Genomic DNA, 26688 nt, shown 5'->3' with positions numbered 1-26688 from the left:
TAAAATAAAAATAAAGAAAATTTATAAAACTTAAATATTTAACAAACTATTAAAAATATTATTTTTGTTTTTCTTTTTATATTTTTGGATTTTTAAAACGTATTTTTACGAAAGCGTAATTTTTTAATAAAAGTAAACTTAAAATAAAAATCTTTTTTTTTTATATATAGCGTTGCGCTTCCGGATTTTAAACTAGATTTTAAGATTCCCCGGCAGCGGCGCCAAAAATACTTGATGTTAAAGCTAAGGGGTATAAAATACTATTAAATTTTACAAGGAAATACTATTAAATACGATACAATTTTACACAAGATATTTATTTATTTATAGAATGGATATACTTAAACCTTGCTACAACACTTATAGGCAGTGAACCTAATCGTATAGTAGTGTAATTTTTAGTAAGTCCGGTTCGTTCCACAGGGAATCTTTTAGACAAAGCTTAACGCTATATTAGTTTTATTTTATAAAAATACAAATATATATATAAGTAATATTATTATTATAAAGGGGAGTTTTTACCGTTTAATGACCGGGTTGTCGATTTTAAAAACTTTAGTCGCAGTTAAAACCTAATGTAAAATAATAAAAATAAATATAACTTAATTTAAAGCTTAAAGTAAATAACGATAAGGAAATTGCGATAAATAAAAGTGCGATAAAATAAAATTGCGATAATTAAAAGTACGATAATTAAAAGTGCAATTAAATACAATAACAATAAATAAAAGAGCGATAATTAGAAGTGCAATTAAATATAAAAATAAAGGAAATTAAATATAAAATAAAAGAATTATGCTTATTTAAACTTCCGTAATCATGATGTTTGACGTGTTGATTTTAGTTTTATGCCCATGGGTTAATTGTTCTTTGTCCTGGATTATTTAATATATACATACGGATTTGTCCATAATAGTCCATCAGTCATAAATATAATGAGTGAAAGCCTTCATCAAATTATTCTTATTCCCGAAGTCAAATATTCCAACTAATTGGGGATTCGAATTGTAACAAGGTTTTAATACTTTGTTTAATGAATACACCAGGTTATCGACTGCGTGTAAACCAAGGTTTTACTACTTTGTTAACAATTACACCAATTACCCTTGAATATAATTCACCCCTGTTTCAACAAGTCTATTAACGATTAATCCAGTTCCGTGTCCGGTAAAATGAATAATTATTGGTATTTATAGATATCCCGCCCACCGTATCCAGTCAAGTGTATGTGGTTATATATAAATACGTCGAATTATAAGTTTGTATATTAAATTAACAAGGTATTGTTTAGTTAATATAAAACCCATTAATAGCCCATAGTCTAATTTCCACAAGTGTCGTTCTTTTATCCAAACTCCAATTATGGTACAAAGCCCAATTACCCAATTTTAGTATTTTTAGCCCAACATCATGATTACTTCGGTATTAAATAAGCATAATAATTACTTAGCTACGAGACATTAATGAAAATAATATAAACATAACTTACAATGATTAAAAATAGCATAGCGTTACACGGACAGAATTTCGACTTACACCCTTACAACATTCGCTAACATACCCTTATTATTAAGATTTAAAATTAAAACTAAAACTAAAATTAAAATATAAATTATATATATATATATATATATATATATATATATATATATATATATATATATATATATATATATATATATATATATATATATATATATTTACGTATATATTGAGAGAGAGATAGATTATGGATATAAAACTCGACGAATTGAGCTGGCTTTTATAGGGATTTTCAAAATTAGGGGCTCCGCGACTCGCGGCCCTTTCCTTCTTCAAACTCCGCAACTCGCGGAGTTCGATTTTACAGCTCACTCCATTTTGGATCCTTTCTTGCCGACGGATTATTATATAAATATAATATATATATAATTTATATAATTAATTATATATTATATTATATTTATATACATAGTTAACTTGTAATTTTTAGTCCGTTGCATCGAGCGTTGACAGTTGACTCTGGTCCCGGTTCCGAATTTTCGAACATCCTTGCGTACAATTTAATATCTTGTACTTTGCGTTTTGAATCTTGTACTCTTGTAATTTCGAGACGTTTCTTATCAATAATTGGAACCTCTTTGATTGTATTTTGTAGTTTTGAGCTTTTTGGTCATTTGCGTCTTCAATTCGTCGAATCTGTCTTTTGTCTTCACCTTTTATTATTTAAACGAATATCACTTGTAAATAGAACAATTGCAACTAAAAGCTTGTCTTTCTTGAGGAATAATGATATGAAATATATGTTCGTTTTTAGCACTATCAATAACAATAATAATAATAATAATAATAATAATAATAATAATAATAATAATAATAATAATAATAATAATAATAATAATAATAATAATAATAATAATAATAATAATAATAATAATAATAATAATAATAATAATAATAATAATAATAATAATAATAATAATAATAATATAATCAATAATAAAACTACCTTAGAGACCTATTTAAAATAAATGCAGCATGTTAGGCTCGAACTCAAGACCTCTCGCTTTTCTGAAACACCCATAACCACTACTTCAATGTATCTTTCTTGAATTAATTCCCGTATTTAGCATATTAACTACTGGCCAGTTATTAATCAGCTTGATAATTGGGCCGTAACCCACTTCAACAGCCCAACAGAAGAACGATGTGCAGTGGCCCAACAGCTTCTATTAATGATTAGAAAAAATATATGCAGCCGGCTAGGTTCGATCCAGGGACCTCTCGCTCATCATCCCACCTCCAAAACCATCGAGCTACTAGCTCACTTCTGATATTATATAAACCTTAAATATATATAACCCGTCACTATTTATTATCTTCCTCAACAAAACCCATAACTATTTATCATCATCAAAACTAATGTACTTCATTAACATCATCGTTCATCTTAACCGTCGTCATCATCTATATCATACACCATCGTCATCATCCTTTCCATCTTCATATCATTCGTCCGTCATTACCATCATCTTCATCTTCCTTGCTCATCATCGAAACTATCATCATCATCGAGTCATCATCAAAATCTCATCATCAACATCTTCGATCCTCACCATCATTATCTTCCTCGCTCACTGTTATCTTCATCATCATCATCCTAATTGTTATTCTATCGTCCCCTTCATCAATCATTGAAGATCTCGTACATCATCCATCATCTATATCGCTGTAATATCATAACCATCGTAAATCTTCTTCATCTTCTTTGGATTGAAACATAAACGTATAGCTGGAGCAGTGGTTTGGTGGCGGTTGGTGGTGATTATGGTGTTGCTCGACAAAAATAGGAAAACGGACATAGTTGATGGTGAATGGTGGTTTACGGTGGAAGAAGGTGGTTTTAGTGGTAACAGTGATGGGTTCATGATGGTACTTTTAAAATATTGCATTCGTTATTAACAGAATAGTAATAAGGCATTCGTTATTGTGTTTGAACTCGACATCAAAAGAAACAGAATAGTATAATAGTTTGGTTGTAAATAGAAACATTACAGAAGTAGTTGTAGTACCTTACGGTGGTTCGTTGAGGTAGTGATTCTTGGTGATAATGGGTGGCGGTTTTACTAGGTTCAAGGTGGTAACGGGTTGAGGTGAAAGGAGAAGAACAAAGAGAGAGGTGATCGGTTTATCTCATGTAAATGGTGAGGTTATGGTGATCGAGTATCTCAAATTAAAATGAGTTTTGGTTTGGTGTTACAAGTGAAAAGAGGATGGTGATGGTTTGGTTCCGGTCTAGTTTGCTCACAAACAATCGTAGTGTTGTTTACTAACACAAGCGGGTTTAGCCTTGGTTTCATGAAGAAGAAAATAAGAAAGAAGGAGAAGTAAGAGAAAGAAGAAAGATGGTTGATTGATCAAGCTTATGTATCATGTATATATATTACATATATATAGATAGAAAAGGTGGGGATGGTAAAATAAGAAGGTGGTTTAAGATGACCAGCCAGAGAAAAACAGAAAAGAATAGAAGAATCGAACATGTGGGTTTGTTATCTTAAGTCATGTTTGGTAGAGGAATAAGATAAATAACTGTAGTGATTGAAATTCCTTGATGGAACTCAAAACAGAAAAAGGAAGCGGAAATAAGATTGATACATACACATATATATTATATTGAACAAAAAGGGACACTAGTACAATTATGAATTCAATAATAACGAGTGCATGCATATTAGTTGTCACTCTTTGTTTTTAATCTACCGACGATTTTCACGGACTGTGTTATAACGTGGTTCATTGCTAAACAGTTAAAATATAAAAGTGTTGCTAAAAATCCTAAATTTTTAGATTAAATATATTTAATTATTTCACTCATTAACTGTTTGAAACCTGATGAAAAAGGTTCAATAATTATTTATTTTTTGTTCCAATTTATATGTACGGACTGCTAATTTTAATCTTAAAAAGGTAAAAATATTTTTTGACAAATCTAAAATCTTCGTAATCAATTTACAGTTTAACTTTTATTTCAATCCTTCATGAACATGTACAATATCTATATTAAAACTAACAAAACATCAACCGAGTGTTACTGACGTTTACTAATTAAGCTCGAAATCATTCATTTTCCATTTACTCTCTCTCTAAATATAATCAGTTTTAAATAACAAGTTTCATCACATAAATATATATTATATATTTTTAAACAAATAGATTTAATATTATTTTATATATTTACAAGTAGTATTTATATACATATTTATACATATATATATATATATATATATATATATATATATATATATATATATATATATATACATTTGTAATAATAGTTTTCATTATATCGCATATTATTTTACATATTTATTTCCAACAATTAACTCATATATTATTTCAATTAATATTTCAAATTATTACATATATATATATATATATATATATATATATATATATATATATATATATATATATATATTTAAATATACATGCATCTATTTATAATTAGTTGTTCGTGAATCATCGAGAATAGTCAAAGGACAAATTCATTAATGTAAACCGTTCCAAAATTTTGAGACTCATCTTTACGGACTTTGCTTATCGTGTCAAAATCATATAAAGAGTAAGTTTAAATTTGGTCGGAAATCTCCGGGTCGTCACATAAGGGTCGATGGAATGCTCGTAGAGGACCCGAGTTCACCTGGGAACGTGAAGATCAGATGAAGCTGAAATACCCTCACCTATTTCCAGAAGATGCGTCAACACCTTCAACAGCTTAAAATTTCGGGACGAAATTTATTTAAAAGGTAGGTACTGTAGTGACCCGAACTTTTCCATGTTTATATATTAATTGAAAACTTTATTTGCATGCTTAAATGTTTCTAACATATTAAGCAATCAAACTTGTTAAGACTTGATTTTTTGAAATGAGTTTCATGTAGACAATTGACCACCCAAGTTGACCAGCGATTCACGAAACGTTAAAAGCTTGTAAAAACTACATGATGATATATATGCATATATATATATATATATATATATATATATATATATATATATATATATATATATATATATATATATATATATATAGTTAACATGAGATTTTGATAAGTAATTATCTCACTAAGTATATTAACAATGAGTTATATACATAAAAATGAGACTATTGAATTAAGAAACTCAAAACGATATATATAACGATTTTCGTTATAACAACGTCTTACTAAATACATATGAATCATATTAAGATATTGATATATATATGTTTAACATGATGAAATGATAATTATATATATCATTATGTATGTTAACAATGAACTACATATGTAAAACAACACTACTAACTTAAGAATTTCGAAACGAGGCATATATGTAACGATTATCGTTGTAATGACATTTTTAATGTATATATATCATATTAAGATATATTCATAAATCATAATATCATGATAATGTAATAAGTTAACATCTCATTAGATATAATAACAATGGGTTAACAACATTAAATGAGATCATTAACTTAAAGGTTTCAAAACAACACTTACATGTAACGACTAACGATGACTTAACGACTCAGTTAAAATGTATATACATGTAGTATATTAAGAGGTATTAGTACACTTTTGAAAGACTTCAAGACACATATCAAAGTACTTCTAATTAACAAAAATGCTTACAATTACATTCTCATTCATTTTCATCAACAATTCTAATCGTATGCAATCGTATTCGTACTCGTACAATACCCAGCTCCTAGACGTATATACTATTGGTATATATACATAATAATTCAGCTCTTAGCAGCCTTAGATAGTCAACAAACATGTGGAACCAACAATTAGACAACTAGCATGACTTATGAGCAAGGAAACAAAAACAAGAACTTCTTTTAACCCCACTCACCCTTCACCACTCACCACCTACTCCATTTCACTTCCAATTCCCTTTCTAATTCTATCTAAACACACACACTCACAAGAATGAAATTTCCAGTAAACTACTCATCGTCTTCATCAAAAATTACTTTAATAATCAAGCTATAATCATCATAGGAAGAACACTTCAAGAAGACTTCGAAAATCCTTTTAAGTTTGCTAGTTTACTTCAAATCTTGCAAATCCATTTCAAGTGATCATCCAATCTCAAGAAATCTTTGTTATTTACAGTAGGTTATCTTTCTAAATCAAGGTAATACTCATATTCAAACTTTGATTCAATTTCTGTAACTATAAACTATCTTAATTCGAGTAATAATCTTACTTGAAATTGTTTTCGTGTCATGATTCTGCTTCAAAAACTTTCAAGCCATCAAATATCCATTCAACCTCAAGAATATTTTTGTCATTCCAGTAGGTTTACCTACTATATTTGAGGTTGTAATGATGTTCATAACTTCATTCGATTCATACATATATAACTATCTTATTCGAAGATTTGAACATGTAATCACTAGAACATAGTTTAGATTATTCTAAACTTGTTCGCAAACAAAGTTAATCCTTCTAAATTAACTTTTAAAATCAACTAAACACATGTTATATATCTTTATGATATGCTAACTTAATGATTTAAAACCTGGAAACACTAAAAACACCGTAAAACTGGACATACGCCGTTGTAGTGAAACCGGGGGCCGTTTTGGGTTAGATAATTAAAAACTATGATAAACTTTGAATTAAAAGTTGTCCTTCTGGGAAAATGATTTTTCTTATGAACATGAAACTATATCCAAAAATCATGGCTAAACTCAAAGTGGAAGTATGTTTTTCAAAATGGTCATCAAGACGTCGTTCATTTGACTGAAATGACTACCTCTTACAAAAATGACTTGTAACCTATATTTCCGACTATAAACATATACTTTTTCTGTTTAGTTTCATAAATTTCAGTTCATTATGAAACCATAGCAACATGAATCGCTCAAAACGGATTTAAAACGAAGAAGTTATGGGTAAAATAAAATTGGATATTTTTGCTTGTTGTAGCTACGTGAAATTTGTAACAAATCTATTCTAATCATAACTTAATTAATTTATATTGTATTATACATGTACTCTAACATATTATGTAATCTTGATAGACTATAGACACGTATACAATATCATATCGACGTCATCTATATATATTATTTGGAACAACCATAGACACTCTATATGCTGTAATGCTAGAGTTCGCTATACAGGGTTGAGGTTGATTTCAAAATATATATACTTTGAGTTGTGATCTAGCCTGAGACTTGTATACACTGGGTCGTGGATTGATTCGAGATAATATATATTGATTTATTTCTGTACTATTAGCTATGGACAATTAGTTGTAGATTACTAATGATGGACTGCTAACTTAACAAACTTAAATCATTAAAACGTAATAAAAAATGTTGTGAATATATTTCGATCATACTTTGATATATATGTATATATTTGTTATAGGTTCGTGAATCGACCAGTGGCCAAGTCTTATTTCCAGCAAAGTAAAAATCTGTGAAAGTGAGTTATAGTCCCACTTTTAAAATCTATTATTTTTGGGATGAGAATACATGCAGTTTAAAAATGTTCTACAAAATAGACACAAGTTATCGAAACTACTTTCTATGTTGGATTATCGAACCGAATATGCCCCTTTTTAGCTTGGTAGCCTAAGAATTAGAGAAATGGCCCCTAATTGACGCGAATCCTAAAGATAGATTTATTTGGACAAACAAGCCTCATCCGAGTTATGGATGCTTTAGTACTTCGATTTATCATATCCGATGAGAGTCCTGGAATGATGGGGATATTCTATATGCATCCTGTTAAGGTCGGTTACCAGGTGTTCAACATATGAAAGAATTTTATCTCTATGCAGTTTGTGAAATGCCTGATATGAGATGTATATTTATGAAAAAAATGAAATCTTGTGGTCTATTATTATGATTTGATAATATATAGGTTAAACCTATAACTCACCAACATTTTTGTTGACGTTTTAAGCATGTTTATTCTCAGGTGATTATTAAGAGCTTCCGCTGTTGCATGCTAATTTAAAGACAAGAATCGGAGTCAGCATGCTTGTATAATATTGTTTAAAAACTGCATTCGAAGACTTAAATTGTTGTGTAATATTATTGTAAACCATTATGTAATGATCGTGTGAAAACGCTATATTTTAGATTATCATTATTTGATAATCTTCGTAATGTTTTAAACCTTTATCGATAAAATAAAGGTTATGGTTTGTTTTAAAAACGAATGCAGTCTTTGAAAAACGTCTCATATAGAGGTTAAAACCTCGCAACGAATCAATTAATATGAAACGTTTATAATCGATATGAACGGGGCATTTCAATGTCCCTTTCATGGTTATAACAAACTTTGTCAATCCAGAGGGGTGATGTGGCACCTGTCCCTTTCATGGGGAATAACAAATCCTAATGAACTTCCCTAAATTTGCGGGCTGACGTGGCATGCGGCTTGCTTGCTTGCATGCTTGTTTCATGATCAAGTGGTCACTCCGGGACAGAGTGCCTACTTCATGGTAATGCATTCTGTTCCGGGACAACGTGCTTGTCCCGGGAGTGTCTTCATGTCGGTTTGGAATGCCGAAAAGGTAGTCTCGGTGGTTTGATTCTGGCTAAGGCATCACGGTGCTCTCAGTCCAGCCGGGTAGGTTTCGTCAGACACTTATTCCAAGTATTTCTTCACGGTCATGATTATGATGATGGTCTTCACGGTTGCGTGTATGTCATCCAGGTTCTTAACCTTGCCATTTATCCATCATGGTAGAATGTCCGGGAAGACGCCAGAAGGATGATGAGAGAAGGAATTGGCAAACCGAGACGCGTAGTGCCGGGTATGGTTTTTGCCGAGATGCTTGCCTATTTTGAGACGGATCATTATGCGTATCATTAACTCCCCCCAGTTTGATGAGGGTAACCGAAACGGTTACCGTTGTCAAACATCCGAGACAAGGCCACGCTTCCTGATTGGATGTGCATTTAATGCTCGTCAGCGTGAAAAGACAGTTTCTGCAGATGCGCCTCCTTTTTATGCTTTTTTCCTTTTATCGATGTCTTGGAACATTTTCCCAGGAGCAATTTTTCTATTTTCGTCATTACTCCTTATTTTCTTGGTAGCTATAAATAGCCTTTCATTTCTACTGAGTTTTTCGCTTTTTACTTCTAACTGTTATACATTTCTGTTCTTCAATACTACTTTTATAAATCCTTAGCCCTCGAAAGTTGCCTTTTAATGTTATGAATAACCTATTTGCTTAGTTAATCATTGATGTTGTTGTTGTTGTTGTTGATGCACCAAGGAAGGCGTTGTCGTTACTTGCTGAGCCATTTTACCGATGACATTGGTGAGCATTTGTGCTTCTCCTTTTCCGTCTTCTCTTCTTATTCTATCTTCTTATTGTTGTTTTGTTTTGTTGCAGGCTTCAATTTGGGTCTGAAGATTTGGTTCGAACCCTTGGATTTTTCCGAACGTGTTCCGCTTTTAAACTGCGGATAGATTGGAAACAACCAGACGCCGGTGGTCATTCGATGCATCTTACGTCATCCGACTGGTCTCCGGGTTGTTCGATCTTCTGGGCTCGAGGAACATGATTCGTTTGCGCTCGGATAACGATGCGCTATGCACATCCCTTGCGAACGTGAGTTGTTTCTTGTGCTTCCGGTTGATTTTGAGACTGGAATTACAACCCTTGGCGCCGTCGGACGCTCGCCTGTATTGTAATCTTCCCAATACCAGCCGGGTCATGTTGGTGATTGCTCGTTAGGGAGCTTTTGATTTCTTTCAACATCTGTGCCCACTTTTCTTCTTTTTCAGGGAGATCTTAGACAGACCACATGCTAGAGTTTCTTTTTATTTGTATGAGACTTGATATCTTTGTGCTGAAAGTCATAGGTTGTTAGGGTTTTCAACTTTTGCACGTATAACTTCATGTTCAGCAATGAAATAAATTGTGTTTGTCTTCTGTCTTGATGTAAACGTTTATACGGTATATTGGTGACATATACGTTTTTATATTTTTGTCTTTACACCTGCGTATTCTGTCTGGAAGGGATCTTTTGCAACTGTAACTAGGGTGTTACCTGTGAATCCCCTTTAACTTTTTGCTTTTGTTTATTCGCGCGAAATGAACAAAAATCCCGTTGTGATTCGCTCGCGGTTTTTATGGTACCGGGTGACCTTTGTATGTTTAGTCAAAGATTTAGCCGAAGGCAAACCTGGCTGTGCTGGGGGGAGTTTGTTCAATCATTCTCCAAGTTTGATGTTATGTCATTCATATAGATATCCACCCTTAGGGGTTCTTATCGGATACGATGAGATCGGTTTCTGCCCCATTTGTTGACGAGGCGCGAGCTGGTTGGGTCCGAGCTCTTGCGACTTGTAACATTTGCGTGGTCGGTTTTTAACCATAAAGGGTGGCTTTTTCCGCCGGGACCTCAGTTTCCGCTTACCTTGAAAAGGTGTGTTGTCCCGTCGCCCGTGACAGGACCATTGGTTTTGCTTCTATTACTGCTGGTGCGTCTGACACGTTTTCGCTTTTGTGGAGGAATTATCTTGAATCTGACCTTGCTTTCAGGCTAGGGACAGCCTGTAGGGTTAAAGCGAATACCCTCTAGGAAGCGCCTATGGCATGGGCAGCAGTGAATACCCAGTTTACTAAACGGAATCCGTACGTCAGACGACCAGTTGTCAGGACATAAGTTCGTTATTTTACCGGGCAATTGCCTTACATCTGGGATATGTATTTCGGATGTCCATTTATGTAAGTTAACTCGTGGTAGTTGTGCACTTCTGTCGAGATTTGTAACGAATCACGTACAGTTGTTAATGAAATGTTAATTTCATGCGTATTGTGTAAATTTTTCTTGAGTTGAACTAGTTCATGTCTTCATATGTATGCCTAGAAATACATTTGCGTTAGTTTTGGCATGTAAACTGTGCAGTCACGTGTATTTATTCCATCTACGCATTGGCCGTTTATCAGTATAAACTTGTACCGACGAAGGCTAGGCAGTCACCTCTTAAGGGGTACAAAACGTGCATGGGACTTACGTGGACGTCGGAATCCGTTTCGCCACTGGGCGTTTATAGTTGTGTAGACATTGTTATGAATAACATAATGATAAAGTTATTGCAAATGGTAAAAAGCTTTTTATTAATTCCTTGAAAAGGAAAAAAACATACATCAGTTCTTTTATTACAAGAAAAAAGATAAAAAAAATCATGATAACCGTGAATTGAGGTGATCAAATTCAATCACGGCATCTATCCAAACCTCAGTTACTTCATTTAGCCACTTTCATTTTTCTCAACTGCTATCTTGTCTCGGTTGGAACTTTCACAACTTTCGGTCCTCGAACATTTGAGTGTCGGACTATGGGGTTTAGCCGTTCCGCGCATGCCACTAAAAGATTTCTCCCACTCTGACCGGCAACGCCGGCCGGCAATTGCCTTATCTGCCTTATGAAGCATGTCTGAACTTCTGTTACTGGGATGTGCCGTCGTGGAGAAAAAGGTCAGTCTTTTAAGAACAGAAACACGCTCTTCCTCCATGACATGAGGTTTCCTCCATGACTCGTCATCTTGCCTGTCTCGAATGGCTTCAATACCAGAAAAGGGTGTCTGGTGGATTGAACCGTTACCACGCTTCGCCGGGTTGGAAGCTTGAGTATACCGTGAGCAGTAGACGCTATGGCGCTGAACTTTTTGAAAAACTGCCTACCTAGTATTACGTTCGTTGCGGTTACAGATTTGACGACATAGAAGTCGATTACATCGCTGCGAAGGTAGGGTCGAGTGCCCACCGTGACCGTTGCCTTGAGCCTTCCAATTGTTTCTTCAGCATGATAAATCCGGAAATCTGTTGTGTTTCCGGGAGTCCTGGGATTTTATGACATTCCAGCATGTACCTTGTGATGAAGCTTTCGATCTTCTCTCCCTGATACATTGGGATTTCGTGAGCATACAAGTGTGTATACGTGTGTCGACGGAGGTTCTGATATTGCATGAGGAACTTTTCTCGCAAGTCTGCGAAGCAAGTGATTCCATTAGGTGGTAACTTTGCAAACCACTCCCTGGCAGCCGACTGTAGCACCATCGAAAAGAGATGAAACGCTACCTCGTCATTCCAGTGCCGAGTTTTCATGGCGCCCTCGAATATTTGCAAGAAATCATCCGGGTCTGTAGTGCCGTTATACACCCCCAAAGTGACCGGTATGACGATGTTGGCGGGAAGTGTGCAGCTGGAAATTCGTTCGCACAACTTCTGACTAGTAGCCGACGTCTCAATCGGTCACTTTGCTTTGTTACCGGTGATTAATGCGAATAGATTTTCAAGTGTTGTTCCCTGGACGGCGGGTTGTGACAGGGAATGTTTGCATGCCGGCGGCGCAGCTTGCACGAGAAGCTCGGTCAACCATACATTTGCGGCATCCTTGTTAACACCCCCACTTCCTGTACCAATGCTTAGCATCGGACCAGTTTTCAGAACGTCTAGAGTTTGGGATTGTTGCCTCTCTGCTAGACTGTTATCGTTCAGCATGGACTTTAGCTTTTCGATTACTTTCTTTTCAATGTCGACGGAGATCATTTTGGTGATCGTGTCGGAGTCGTTTTGTGACGATCCGTGTGACGACCCGGAAATTTCCGACTAAATTTAAACTTTATCTTTATATTATTCGGACACGATAAGCAATGTTTGTTAAGTTAAATATCAAGGATTTTAAACTATGTTTATACATTCATTTAAACCTCGACCAAATTCCAATAATTCACGAACCATTAAATGAACATATATGAATATGTATGTATATGTGTATATGTTATAAATTGAAAATGTCAACAAAGTATTTAAACGTATAATGCTTTATATGAACGTATTTGTTTCAATATGATTATCGACGAAATTAAAAAAAATATATTAAATGATTGAATTATCAGAAACATTGAATTATGATTACAACTCTCTGTTGAGAGGTCCACTATGATTTGAGAAAATCTATTCCTCTTAACGATATTCGGAATAATTTGTAAAGCTATTTATAAATAAAAATAAAAAGTGTCATTTACGAAAGTTAGACAAAAGCTAGTGGAGAATTGGTTTCCATAATATTCTATTAATCTATTTTCAAACGTACAAAAACGTTTTCAGTTTAAAAAGAACTTTATTATTAAAACGTATATAACTTTTATAAATATCTAGAATCACTTTTGACAACTCATTACTTAACCAGTATAATAAATATAACGATATTTATATTTTATTTCATTAAATATATATAACGATTTAAATTAATATTATATATATTTATACGCGTATTATACATACATAGATTTTATACTTTTACTATACTTTAACTTTACCTTTTACCTTTACTTTACTTTTACTTTACTTTAACTTTAATAATTAATTTAATAATTCATACTTTAATAATTCATACTTTAATAATTTACTTTAATAATTCATACTTTAATAATTCACTTTAATAATTCATACTTTAATAAATCACTTTAATAATTCATACTTTTATAATTCACTTTAATAATTCACTTTAATAATTCAAAAATCTATTATAAATAGAATTCAATAGATTTCATTATTTCATAGAAACTTGAAAATATATTTCTCTAAACTCTCTCAATCGATTTACATATATATATATATATATATATATATATATATATATATATATATATATATATATATATATATATATATATTTGCTCTGTATTATTTCAAGATATTATTAGTATACATAAAATATTATGACGGAGTGATGTCCGAGTGATTTCAAAATAGTTTTTTTGAATGAGTTGAAGCTAAGGAAATTATGGGTTATAGCTATGGAGGTGATGGGTATGGTTCATGGGTATGCTCGTGAGGTCAATCTAGTGTTTATCATCTCCATTGCGTCTACGTACTTTTCTGCAATATTGAATCTCAATATTGATACGTGAGCACTCATAACTTAACTTTTATATATCAATAGTGTATCCCTGACTAGTGCTCGAGTATATAGGATTATGCATGCTTGTACATTTGATATTGTCCTTAGATAGGTTTGTTGAATCCTGAATTAGATACATATGCTACTGAGATAGGGTATATGATATACATGTCATTGGAAAGCTTGCGAAAAATTAAGAACTTTTCATTTAGATATTGAATGGTTTCAATGAACGGATTAGAAGTTACAGTCAACTGAATTTTAGTATTATTGTTAAAATGATTATTATTACTATCATCGTTATTATTTTAATAGAAATATCATTGTTATTATAAAATATCATTATTACTATTATGTTAGTATTATCATTTTATCGTAATACCATTTTTAGTAAATATAAATATTGTTATTTTTTTTATAGAATAATAATTATTATTATTACAAAATAATACAACTTTTACTTATTATTATTATGATCAATATTATTTTATCAAATAAATAGGGGATACAAATATATTTTTCACCACGCGTAATATAATTACATTAATAATACTTACCACTATAGTTTTACGATATTAAGTGAACTTTATAAATTTTACTACTTAAGATATATAAAAGTATATTTTATCATATATAAACGTTAATATAAATTTTTATTAATAAATGACTTTTATTATTATAAAATCTAATAAATATATTTAAATATATAAAACGACTATAGTTAAGTTATATAATAAACACGTATAAATTTTAGAAGTCATTTTGGGTCAAGTTGACTTTTGTTGACTTTTGCATATTAGTCTCGAGCATTAGGATTGTGGTACACTATGACTTGACCAAAAATTGTTAGACAAATATTGACCAACATATAAATATATATAATTAATATAGGTTCGTGAATCCGAGACCAACCTTGCACTTGTTAAATGAAGTTATATGTATTTTTACTACGAAATACAGTATGATGAGTTTCATTTGCTCCCTTTTATATATATTTTTGGGACTGAGAATACATGCGCTGTTTTTATAAATGTTTTACGAAATAGGCACAAGTACTAAAACTAATTCTACGTGGGTTTAAACCAGAAATATACCCTTAGCTTGGTAACATTAAACTACTTGTCTATATACGGTAGGCACAAATCCTAAAGATAGATCTATTGGGCCTGACAAACCCCATCCTGACTATGGGATGCTTTAGTACTTTGAGGTTATTTTAAACACACCTGATCTGGTGTACTTCAGAGAGTAAAACATGAACGTTAAGGCTTGTTACCGGGTGCGTACAACTTATAGAATACTTTTATACACTTGCGAGTGTACATATATTTATAAACGGAAATCTTATGGTCTATTAATATATTGAAATGATTGTTATGATAACCCTATGAACTCACCAACCTTTTGGTTGACACTTTAAAGCATGTTTATTCTCAGGTATTAAAGAAATCTTCCGCTGTGCATTAGCTCATTTTAAGAATATTACTTGGAGTCATTCATGGCATATTTTGAAAGACGTTGCATTTGAGTCATTGAGTTCATCAAGATTATTATTATGTCAATTATAGTTGGATGTATTATGAAATGGTGTGCATGCCGTCAACTTTCGTTATAAAGAAAGTTTGTCTTTTAAAAACGAATGCAATGTTTGTAAAAAGTATCATATAGAGGTCAAATACCTCGCGATGTAATCAACTATTGTGAATCGTTTATAATGTATATGAACGGGTCCTTTCAATCCAATGCCACTTGATCCACCAGTTTTGAGACCAAGCGTGCCGAGTTTCATCCTATCTCCACCGAGCGATGATCCCTCGTGTGTATCTACATCGTCATCCGAGATATTCATCTCGTCTCCCGACGCGTCACCGGAATGAATGTGAGCGATTGAATGCTTTTGAGGTTGAGGTGGTTCCACCGGTGGTGAGCTTCCCTTGTTCAAAGGTGGTTGAACATTGTCGTTCGTACCTTTCTTACTTGCCGTTTCGCTACTTGGTTTCAATGTGTTGTTCGTACCTTTAGGTGGCGCCACTTGATCAAACCAAAATCGTTAAGTGTAATTAGATTTCGGGTTTGAGTGATTAATTTGAAAAAAGAGTAGGTTGATTGTTTTAACTCCAATAATTGTGCAAACCCTGATTTGGAATCTGGATTCCAAGGGTGTAAAACAACCAATTGAATTAACCTTATTCGATCGGAATCAAATAAGTTAATATCTTAGCGTGTATTAACTCGGATGGTGATCGGAGCACCGATCGGAATTAAATTAATGACTGGAGTGACGTTTTCGCCATTGATTTTGGCAGAGTAACGTTTATGCATTCAGTGTTGTCCAAATGAAGGATTTCACTTATGTATTTATAGATGTTATGGAGGGAATGATGACGTGGCACATGTCCCTTTCATGGTTGTAACAAACTTTGTCAATCCTGAGGGGTGATGTGGCACCTGTCCCTTTCATGGGGAATAACATATCCTAATGAACTTCCCTAGATTTGCGGGCTGACGTGGCATGCGGCTTGCTTGCATGCTTGTTCCGTGATCAAGTGGTCACTCCGGGACAGAGTGCCTACTTCGTGGTAATGCATTCTGTTCTGAGACAACATGCTTGTCCCGGGAGTGTCTTCATGTCAGTTTGGAATGCCAAGACGGTAGTCTCGGCGGTTTAATTCCGCCTAAGGCATCACGGTGCTCGCAGTCCATCCCGGTAGGTTTTGTCTGACACTTGTTCCAAGTGTTTCTTCACGGTCATGATTATGATGATGGTCTTCACGGTTGCGTGTATGTCATCCAGGTTCTTAGCCTTGCCATTTATCCGTCATGGTAGAATGTCCGGGAAGATGCCAGACGGATGATGAGAGAAGGAATTGGCAAACCGGGACGCGTAGTGTCGGGTATGGTTTTTGCTGAGACGCTTGCCTATTTTGAGACTTATCATTATGCGTATCATTAAACATCAATGTGCTTTGTCCTTGAATGCATCACAGAATTGTTGGTAATGGAAATTGCACTGGTGTTTGTGACGACCAGGAAATTTCCGACCAAATTTAAACTTAATCTTTATATGATTCTGACACGATAAACAAAGTCTGTAATGTTGAGTCTCAAAATTTTAGAACTGTGTTCATGTATTCAGTTACCCTTCGACTACTCCCAACGATTCACGAACAATTATGTGTAAATAGATATATATGATTATATATAAATATACGTATATATATATATATATATATATATATATATATAATAACTTAAGAATGTTAACAAAGTATTAGATGTATAATACTTTACATGAACGTATTTGTTTCAATATATGTTTTATATATTTATCGATGGAAATTAAAAGATAAAATCAAATGATTGATTTATCAGATATATTGTGATATGGTTACAGGTCTCTGTTGTGAGGTCCACTGAGATTTGAGAAATCTTTTCTTTTTAACAATATTCAGAATAAATGGTAAAGTGATTTACGTGTAAGAACAAATGTGCCAAACGGGAACTAGACAAAAGTTAGTGTAGATTCCTGTTTGATTTTCAATATATGATTTACAATAATTTTCTCGTGACTTTTGATAAGATAACTATTTAGCTATCATATTATTTAATGTGAAAGTGAAATTATGAGGTATAGATAACTTAGAAATTGGATATCGACAAGTTAAGTAAAACGACGTTTTATATTAAAATAATTTCATACATTTAACTATCCATTGGACTTTAGCCTTCGATTCACGAATATACTGTAATTTAAAAACATGAAACCCGTTATACTTTATCTATGATTTTACTTTCTTAAATATAAACGTTATATGATATAATAATTTCTCTTATTTTAAATGTAATGAATTTTAAATATATTTAGTTTTGAAAAACTAAAGATTATATTATTAAATAAAGATTTCAATTATATATAAGACATATGAATTTTTATATTTCTAAATGATAGTATGTATATATATATATATATATATATATATATATATATATATATATATATATATATATATATATATTTTGCAAATAATAAAATATAATGTTAGAAAATATTAAATATAAAAAGTTTTGATTATTAAATATATTTTAATAAATAACGAGAAGTTGATTTAAAACAGCAAATGACCAAAACACTCGAACGTTCTAGTTACACTTCGAGTGATATAGTTATTGATGATTTAAGTCTAAATGTTGACAAATGTTCACATCGTGAAACGTAAGGTACCAGTTTTCCAAGCGTACGAAACGTAGTTCGAAAAACATGAACAGAGACATTAGTCGAGTGACAACGTACAAGTCATTGAAACAAAAAGTATAGGTTAACTATGTACGAGAATATAATATAATATATATATATATGTATATAATTATATAAATTATATATATATATATATATATATATATATATATATATATATATATATATATATATATATATATAATAATATAATATAATATATATATATATATATATATTAAAAACCGTCGGCAGCCCACGAGGAAAATGGGTAAAAGCTAGAGAAGTGGTCTCCGCGATCGCGGGGAAAATGCACCTCAAACCTCCGCGATCGCATAGGTTTCTTTGACTGGAAATCGAGTACCATGCTATCGCATGGTTACAATCCATAAACCCCATGTGATCGCATGGGGAGTAGGTGCAGCTCACTTCCATAAATCGAGCGAAATTCTCATTCTGGTTCATTCATTTTCACTTCCTCTGTTATTATTATTATTTTTATTATTATTATTATTATTATTATTATTATTATTATTATTATTATTATTATTATTATTATAAAGATATTATTATATTTATTATTAATCTTATTATTATTAGTAGTAGTATCAGTATTATTATTACTAATATTATACCTAAAATACTACAACGGGGTTCTGCTCAAGTGATTACAAAGCGGGTTTTTGAGTGAGTCAAAGCTAAGGGATTATGTGTTATAGCTAAGGAGGTTATGGGTATGGTGATAGTAATGAGGGGATGTCGATATGATTAGGATGGTATAACTCTCGTCACTTTTATTATTATCATTTTTATTATTATTATCGCTATTATTATCATCTTGTTATGAGTATTATTATCATTATTATTAGGTAATTGTGATGACTAAAAGTTATTAATTTTAATGATTATGAACTAATGAATATAAGTATTAGGATTTTGTTAAAATGCGATTAGGAATATGGCTTAGGGAAAAACTATCATCTTTATCGTTAATAGAATTAACATTATTTTTTTATTATTAAAATGATCATTAATATTATCATCATTAATATTATTAATAAAAAATATTATTATTATTATTAAAAATTAACTTTTTTATTGAAACTAGCATTTTTATTATTTTTATCATTATTATATTTTTAAAAAGTATCATTAATCTTAAAATTATCACTTTTATTAAAATTATCATTTCTTATAGAAATATCATTTTTTTATTTATAAAGTATTATTATTATTATCATTTAGGATTATTATTAGTAAAAAGTATCATTTTTGATAGAATTATTCTTTTTTATAAAATATTATTATTATTATCCTTATTATAATTATTATTAGTGAATATTATTATTAAGATAATTTATAATATCGAAATTGTTGTTATCATTAAAGTATCATTATTAGTTATTATCATTTAAAATTTATCATTTTTATTAAAACTATCCTTTTTATTAAAAATTATTATTATTATTAAAATTATCATGTTTGTTAGAAAATATCATTATAAAACTTAAAACTATCATTTTTATTAAATTAGTATTTTTAATAATAACAATATTAGTATCATTATTATTAACATTAACGATTATTATATTTTTATTATCCATAATATTATTTCTATTATTACTACAAAATAATACAACTCTTTATTATTATTATTATTATTATTATTATTATTATTATTATTATTATTATTATTATTATTATTATTATTATTATTATTATTATTATTATTAATATTATTTTATTAAATAAATATTTGATACAAAAATATATTTACTACATATAATACAATTATATTAATAAATAAATTTTGAAAATATATATTAACCAATTAAAATATATTTAGAATAAATATAACTCATTTAATTGTTAACATAACATTATAAGTTATTAATATGGAATATATAATAATATATAACAATATATAATATATATATATATATATATATATATATATATATATATATATATATATATATATATATATATATATATATATAAACTTGTTTAAATATTATTATATGCGTTAATATATATACTTGATATAGGTTCGTGAATCCGAGGCCAACACTGCACTTATTCAGTGCCGTCATATGCATAATTACTACAAAATACAGTATCGTGAGTTTCATTTACTCCCTTTTTAATTGCTTTTGCAATATATATTTTTGGGATGAAAATACATGCGCTGCTTTTATAAATGTTTTACAAAATAGACACAAGTACTTAAAAACATTCTACGACTGAATTATTATAGCAGATATCCCTATTATTTTTGTCTGGTAACCTAAGAATTAGTGTTTATTATACAACCCTCATGCTGGAAAATGGTATGAGGCCTGTATAATTGCCACTAATTGACGCGAATCCTAAAGGTAGATCTACGGGCACTAACACCCCCCATTCTGGAAAATGGAATGCTTTAGTACTTCGAATTTTAATATACAACCCTCATTCTAGAAAATGGAATGCAGCCTGTATGTTTAGTATACAACCTGCATTCTGGAAAATGGAATGTGGCATGTACGCTTATACAACCCTCATACTGGAAAATGGTATGGGGCCTGTATTTTTGGGGAATATTCTATATGCATCTTGTTATGGTCGGTTACCAAGCAACTTATCATATGAATGATTTTTATACACGGAATTTGTGTATGTTGTTTATAAATGAAATCTTGTGGTCTATTAAAAATTATGGAAATGATTGTTATGATAAACTATTGAACTCACCAACCTTTTGGTCAACACTTTTAAGCATGTTTATTCTCAGGTATGAAAGAAATCTTCCGATGTGCATTTGCTCATTTTAAAGATATTACTTGGAGTCATTCATGGCATATTTCAAAAGACGTTGCATTCAAGTCATTTGAGTTCAAAAAGATTATTATTAAGTAAATGACAGAATGATCATTTATTTCTAAGGAAACGTAATTATATCATTGGAATAGAATGGTTGTATTTTGAAATGGTATGCATATCTATTAACTTTCGTTGAAATGAAAGTTTGTCTTTTAAAAACGAATGCAATGTTTATAAAATGTATCATATAGGGGTCAATACCTCGCAATGAAATCAACTATTGTGAATCATTTATAATTGGTATGAACGGGTCCTTTCAGTATTGTCACAGTAGATTAGAGTTTTTGTAACATGAACACCATAGTCCTTCAGCTGGCTTTGCATCCATAGTACTTGAGCAGTACAACTACCAGCAGAAACATATTATGCTTCAGCAGTAGATGTGGACACAATATTTTGCTTTTGCTTATCCAGCTGACTAGCCTACCACCCAGTAACTGGCAACCACCAGTAGTACTTTTCTTTTCTATTTTACATCCTGCAAAATCAGTATCTGAATAGCCAATTAGTTCAAAATCCTGGTCTTTGGGATACCAAAGACCACGTTTGGCAGTACCTTTCAGATACCTAAATATCTTTTTTACTGCCAGCAAATGTGACTCATTAGGATCAGCTTGATATCTGGCATAAAGACATGTGGCAAACATAATATCTGGTCTGTTGGCTGTGAGATAAAGTAAGGACCCAATCATACCTCTATATTCAGTGATATTGACTGGTTCACCATTGGAATCTGCAACTATTTTGATAGATGCTGCCATTGGAGTCCCTATATCTTTTAAACAGGTCAGACTAAATTTCTTTAACATATCATTGATATATTTATCTTGACTTATAAAAATCCCATCATCAAGTTGTTTAATTTGCAATCCTAAAAAGTATTGCAAATCTCTTTGTAAACTCATTTCATATGTCTTTGACATAAGTTTTGAAAACCTTTGAAAATGTTTTTCATTTTTAAAACCATAAATAATATCATCCACATATATCTGTACCAGCAAGAGATCACCATCTATCTCCTTTGAGAATAGAGTGGTATTAATTATTCCAACTTTAAAATCTAAACCAGTGAGATACATATGAAGTATCTCATACCATGCTCTTGGTACCTGTTTCAAGCCATATACAGCTTTCTCTAGCTAGTAGACATGGTCTGGATATTTACTTCTTACAAAACTAGGTGGCTGCTTGACATAGACTTCTTCTTGCAGCTTCCCATTTAAAAACGCAGATTTAACATCCATCTAGAATACCCTAAAGTTCATCTTAGCAGCATATGCTCAGAATAACCTGATAGCTTCCATCCTACCTGCTGGTGCATATGTCTCTCCATAATCCAAACTTTCTTCCTGTCTAAATTCTTGAGCTACCATTCTAGCTTTGTTTCTGACCACAATCCCATCTTCATCTATCTTATCCTTAAACACCCACTTGGTACCAATGAACTTCTTTGTTTCATCATCAGGTTTGGGTACCAAAGTCCATACTTTATTCCTATCAAACTGGGGGATCTCTTCTTGCACAGCTCCTGCCCAGCTAGGATCTTTCTTTGCTTCTTCAGGACAAGTTGTTTCAATGGTAGACACAAAATTTACATGCATACAAAAATTGCTAGTTGCATGTCTCCTTGTCTTAACACCACTAGCCAGATTACCAATAATCTGCTTAATTGAATGCTCTTTTGTCCATCTAGTGTTATGAACAGGTGAGCTTATTATGGAACACACAACATCTTGATCATCAGCTGGTTCAGTTGTATGTACATCAGTAGATGACAGCTGTTCATTATTATTAGAACCAGTACTAGCTTGTAATCCTTCAGAACCAGTAGACCTCTTCTCAATTGGTAGTACTTTAGTAGAGCCAGTAGGTCCACATGTTTTAGACACAGATGGAATAGAATATTCCATCTCATCATCAGAGAACCCATCAGCATGGATTGGAGAGGGAATGACTGCTGGTTCTACTTCATCAACAAGAGCTTGCTGAGTAGGCTCTTTAAACAGTAACTCCTCATCTTCTTGAGTAGAAGGTGAAGTAGGGACAGTTTCACCAAATGTAACATTAATGAATTCTTCAAAACAGCCCTTTCTTTTGTTGTAGACCTTGTATGCCTTTGACATGTTAGAATATAAAAGAAATATTCCTTCATCAGCTTTAGCATCAAACTTACCAATCTGGTCACTATTGTTTAGAATGTAACAGGGAGTGTCAAATATATGAAGAAATGAAATTGAGGGTCTTCTTCCTTTGAGAACTTCATAAGCAATTTTCTGATGTCGTTTCACTATTAAAGATCTATTCTGGGTAAAACAGGTAGTGTTCACAGCTCCTGCCCAGTATAAATTCTTCAACCTAGACTTAGCCAACATAGATCTTGCTGCTTCAATAAGAGTTCTGTTTCTTCTTTCTGCAACACCATTTTGTTGAGGAGTTCTCACAGCAGAAAAGTTTTGTGAAATACCTTTGTCAGCACAAAATTCTTCCAATGTAGTATTTTTGAATTATTTACCATGATCACTTCTTAGCTGCTTCACCAATTGCCCATTCAATAATTCCATTCTTTTGATAAAATTGATAATTTCATCAGCAGCTTCACTATTTTGCTTCAAAAAAAATACCCAAGTGTATCTGGAATATTCATCAACAATAACCAGTGTATACTTCTTCCTACTACAGCTGGCAACATTAACAGGACCAAAAAGATCCATATGAAGTAAGTGAAATGGTTTTTCAACAGATGAAATCTGCTTTGATTTGAATGAAGCATGATGATGCTTTCCTTTTTCACAATCAGGACACAATCTGTCCTTCACATAAGACATTGTGGGCAGCCCAGACACTAAAATTTTACTTGATAATTTGTGAATATCTTTGAAGTTGAGATGTGAGAGTCTCTTGTACCATAACCACTTGAGGTTTTCAGCTGCCTTTGAATAAAAACAGGTATCAGTTGTTGTGACTGATGTGTTCATGTCAATTTGATACATGTTCTCATGTCTTTTTTGCTGTCAACAGTGGCTTGCCTGTCTTATAAAAAATAGTGCCAATTTTCCTTTTGAATTGGACTATCTTACTTTTGCTTGTCAGTTAGCTTATGCTGAGTAAATTGTGTTTAATCCCAACGACATATGTCACATTTGAAAATGAAACATTTTCATTTGTTAAAGTACCAAAACCCTTTGTGTAACCTAACGAATTATCTCCATATGAAACAACTAGACCATCATTTTCTTGATAGTCCATTAGCAGGGACTTACATCAGGTCATATGTCTCGAACATCCACTGTCGAGATCCATATTTGCTTGTTTCGAATGCCCTGCACAGTAGCTAAGAGATTAGTTCTTTTTGGGAACCCAAGAGGATGGGTTCTGGAAGGGTCATTTTTGATGATCTCTTCCTTTCTGCTGGTCTGCTTGAAGAGGCAGCAGCAGATGGGGGTTGGGTTTGAGTACACTGGTTGGCCAAGTGAAACTTGCTGCCTCATTTATAGCATTTTCTCACTTTCAGTTTTGGTGACTGGTCATACACAGACTTAATACGGGCAGTAAGATCAGGTCTACTTTCGGCTATAACTACTATGAGCTGGTCAAGCTTAACAGTCATTATCTCAGTGATAGATGACCCAACACATGATTCCACAATTTGGTTCACTTTAGTTTTTCCCTTAAGGGTAGCTTTCTTCTTGGAGCCAGTACCATAATCATGGCATACTGCTTTGCCTTTAACATTTGATGAGGGAAGTTATTGGCTTATCTGCTGATACTGGTTGACCAGTGTGAATTATGATTGCTGCCTTGGATTTGCCAGTATTACGTTTTGTTGGCTTGTCTGCAGAGACTGATTGACCAGTACGATTTTCATCAGCTGGCTCAGCATTGGTGGAACTTGAACATGAAGGGAAATCAATTGATTTTAACTTTCTTCTATTGTTTTCTGTGATTTCCCTTTTTATACATCTTTCTTTTAGAGTCATGTAGTAGATGCTAGAGGGGTCAGTAGTCTCATCAGTTGAGGTACTGGCTTCTCTTGCTCTTACTTCATCCTCCATTATCTCTTTCATGGCTGGTGGTGGGTTAGCAGGAGGTCTTACAAACTCATTTGTGAAGACCTTGTTACCATTAACTGTCTTAGCAAAAGTGTTTGACAAGACAGCATCAAGATCAGTTTCAAGCACAAGGTCCATGAAAGTAAATTCAGCATGAGCAGCATCAGCAGCATAGTCACCAGCAAAGAATGCCTCAACTTGGGCAGGTATCTGCTCATTATTGCACTTGGTAGTGCGTTGAACAGATGTACACCAAGAGGCTACCACCCTTTTAACGTTAGTAAGCTGGTTTTGGACTACTGCTGCATCTGTGTGAAGAGATTTTAAAGCATAGTTTTGTTTTTCAAGTTTAGAAATTTCATCTTTCAAAATCTTAGTTTCATCAGATTTACATTTAAGTTTTTCTTTTAAAGATTTAATTTCAGTTTTGAAAACTTCTTCACATTTGCTGCCTCTGCTTAAATCAATTCTTAGGTAGTCAAACATTTCAGCCTTTTCATCATCAGTATAAGTTTGAAAATTATCAACCTTATACAGCATTTCAGATTTCCATTGAGGTGAATCCCTTTTTTAATCAGCTTCCCTCATATCAACTAAAAATGTACTACCACTTTCTTCCTCTACCAACTCCTCTACTTCTCTGGCCATTAAACACAGCTTTTTGCCAGTAGCATAACCAGCACAATCTTCACCATTTTCACTATCAGAAGATGAAGATGAGCTGGTTTCATCCCAGTCATGATGTTCAGCAACTAGCACTTTTTCTGGTTTCTTCTCCTTCTTATCAGTCTTTGAACTTTCCTTCATTTGGGCCTTCATTGCCTTGTACTTGTTCTTGTACTTTTCAGATTTTGAAAAAGAGTTAGCAAGTGATGAAGGCTTCCTGGAGATGCATTCAGATGCAAAGTGTCCTACCTTTCCACAGTTGTAACACTCAGATTTGGGGCCCTTGACTGATTTACTACCATACCTAGCACTTGGCTTCTTACTCACTTTGTATAGCTTGCTGGTTCTACTACGATTGAATTTTTTGAACTGCCTAGCCAGTAAAGCCATACCTTCAGCAAACCCTTCAATATCATCATCATCACTCCTTTCATCAGACCCAGTACCACTAC

Source organism: Rutidosis leptorrhynchoides, chromosome 4 (assembly GCF_046630445.1).
Source record: "Rutidosis leptorrhynchoides isolate AG116_Rl617_1_P2 chromosome 4, CSIRO_AGI_Rlap_v1, whole genome shotgun sequence".
In the NCBI taxonomy this organism is placed as follows: Eukaryota; Viridiplantae; Streptophyta; class Magnoliopsida; order Asterales; family Asteraceae; genus Rutidosis; species Rutidosis leptorrhynchoides.
The sequence above is the reverse complement of the archived record's forward strand: the minus strand, read 5'-3'. Positions refer to the sequence as shown.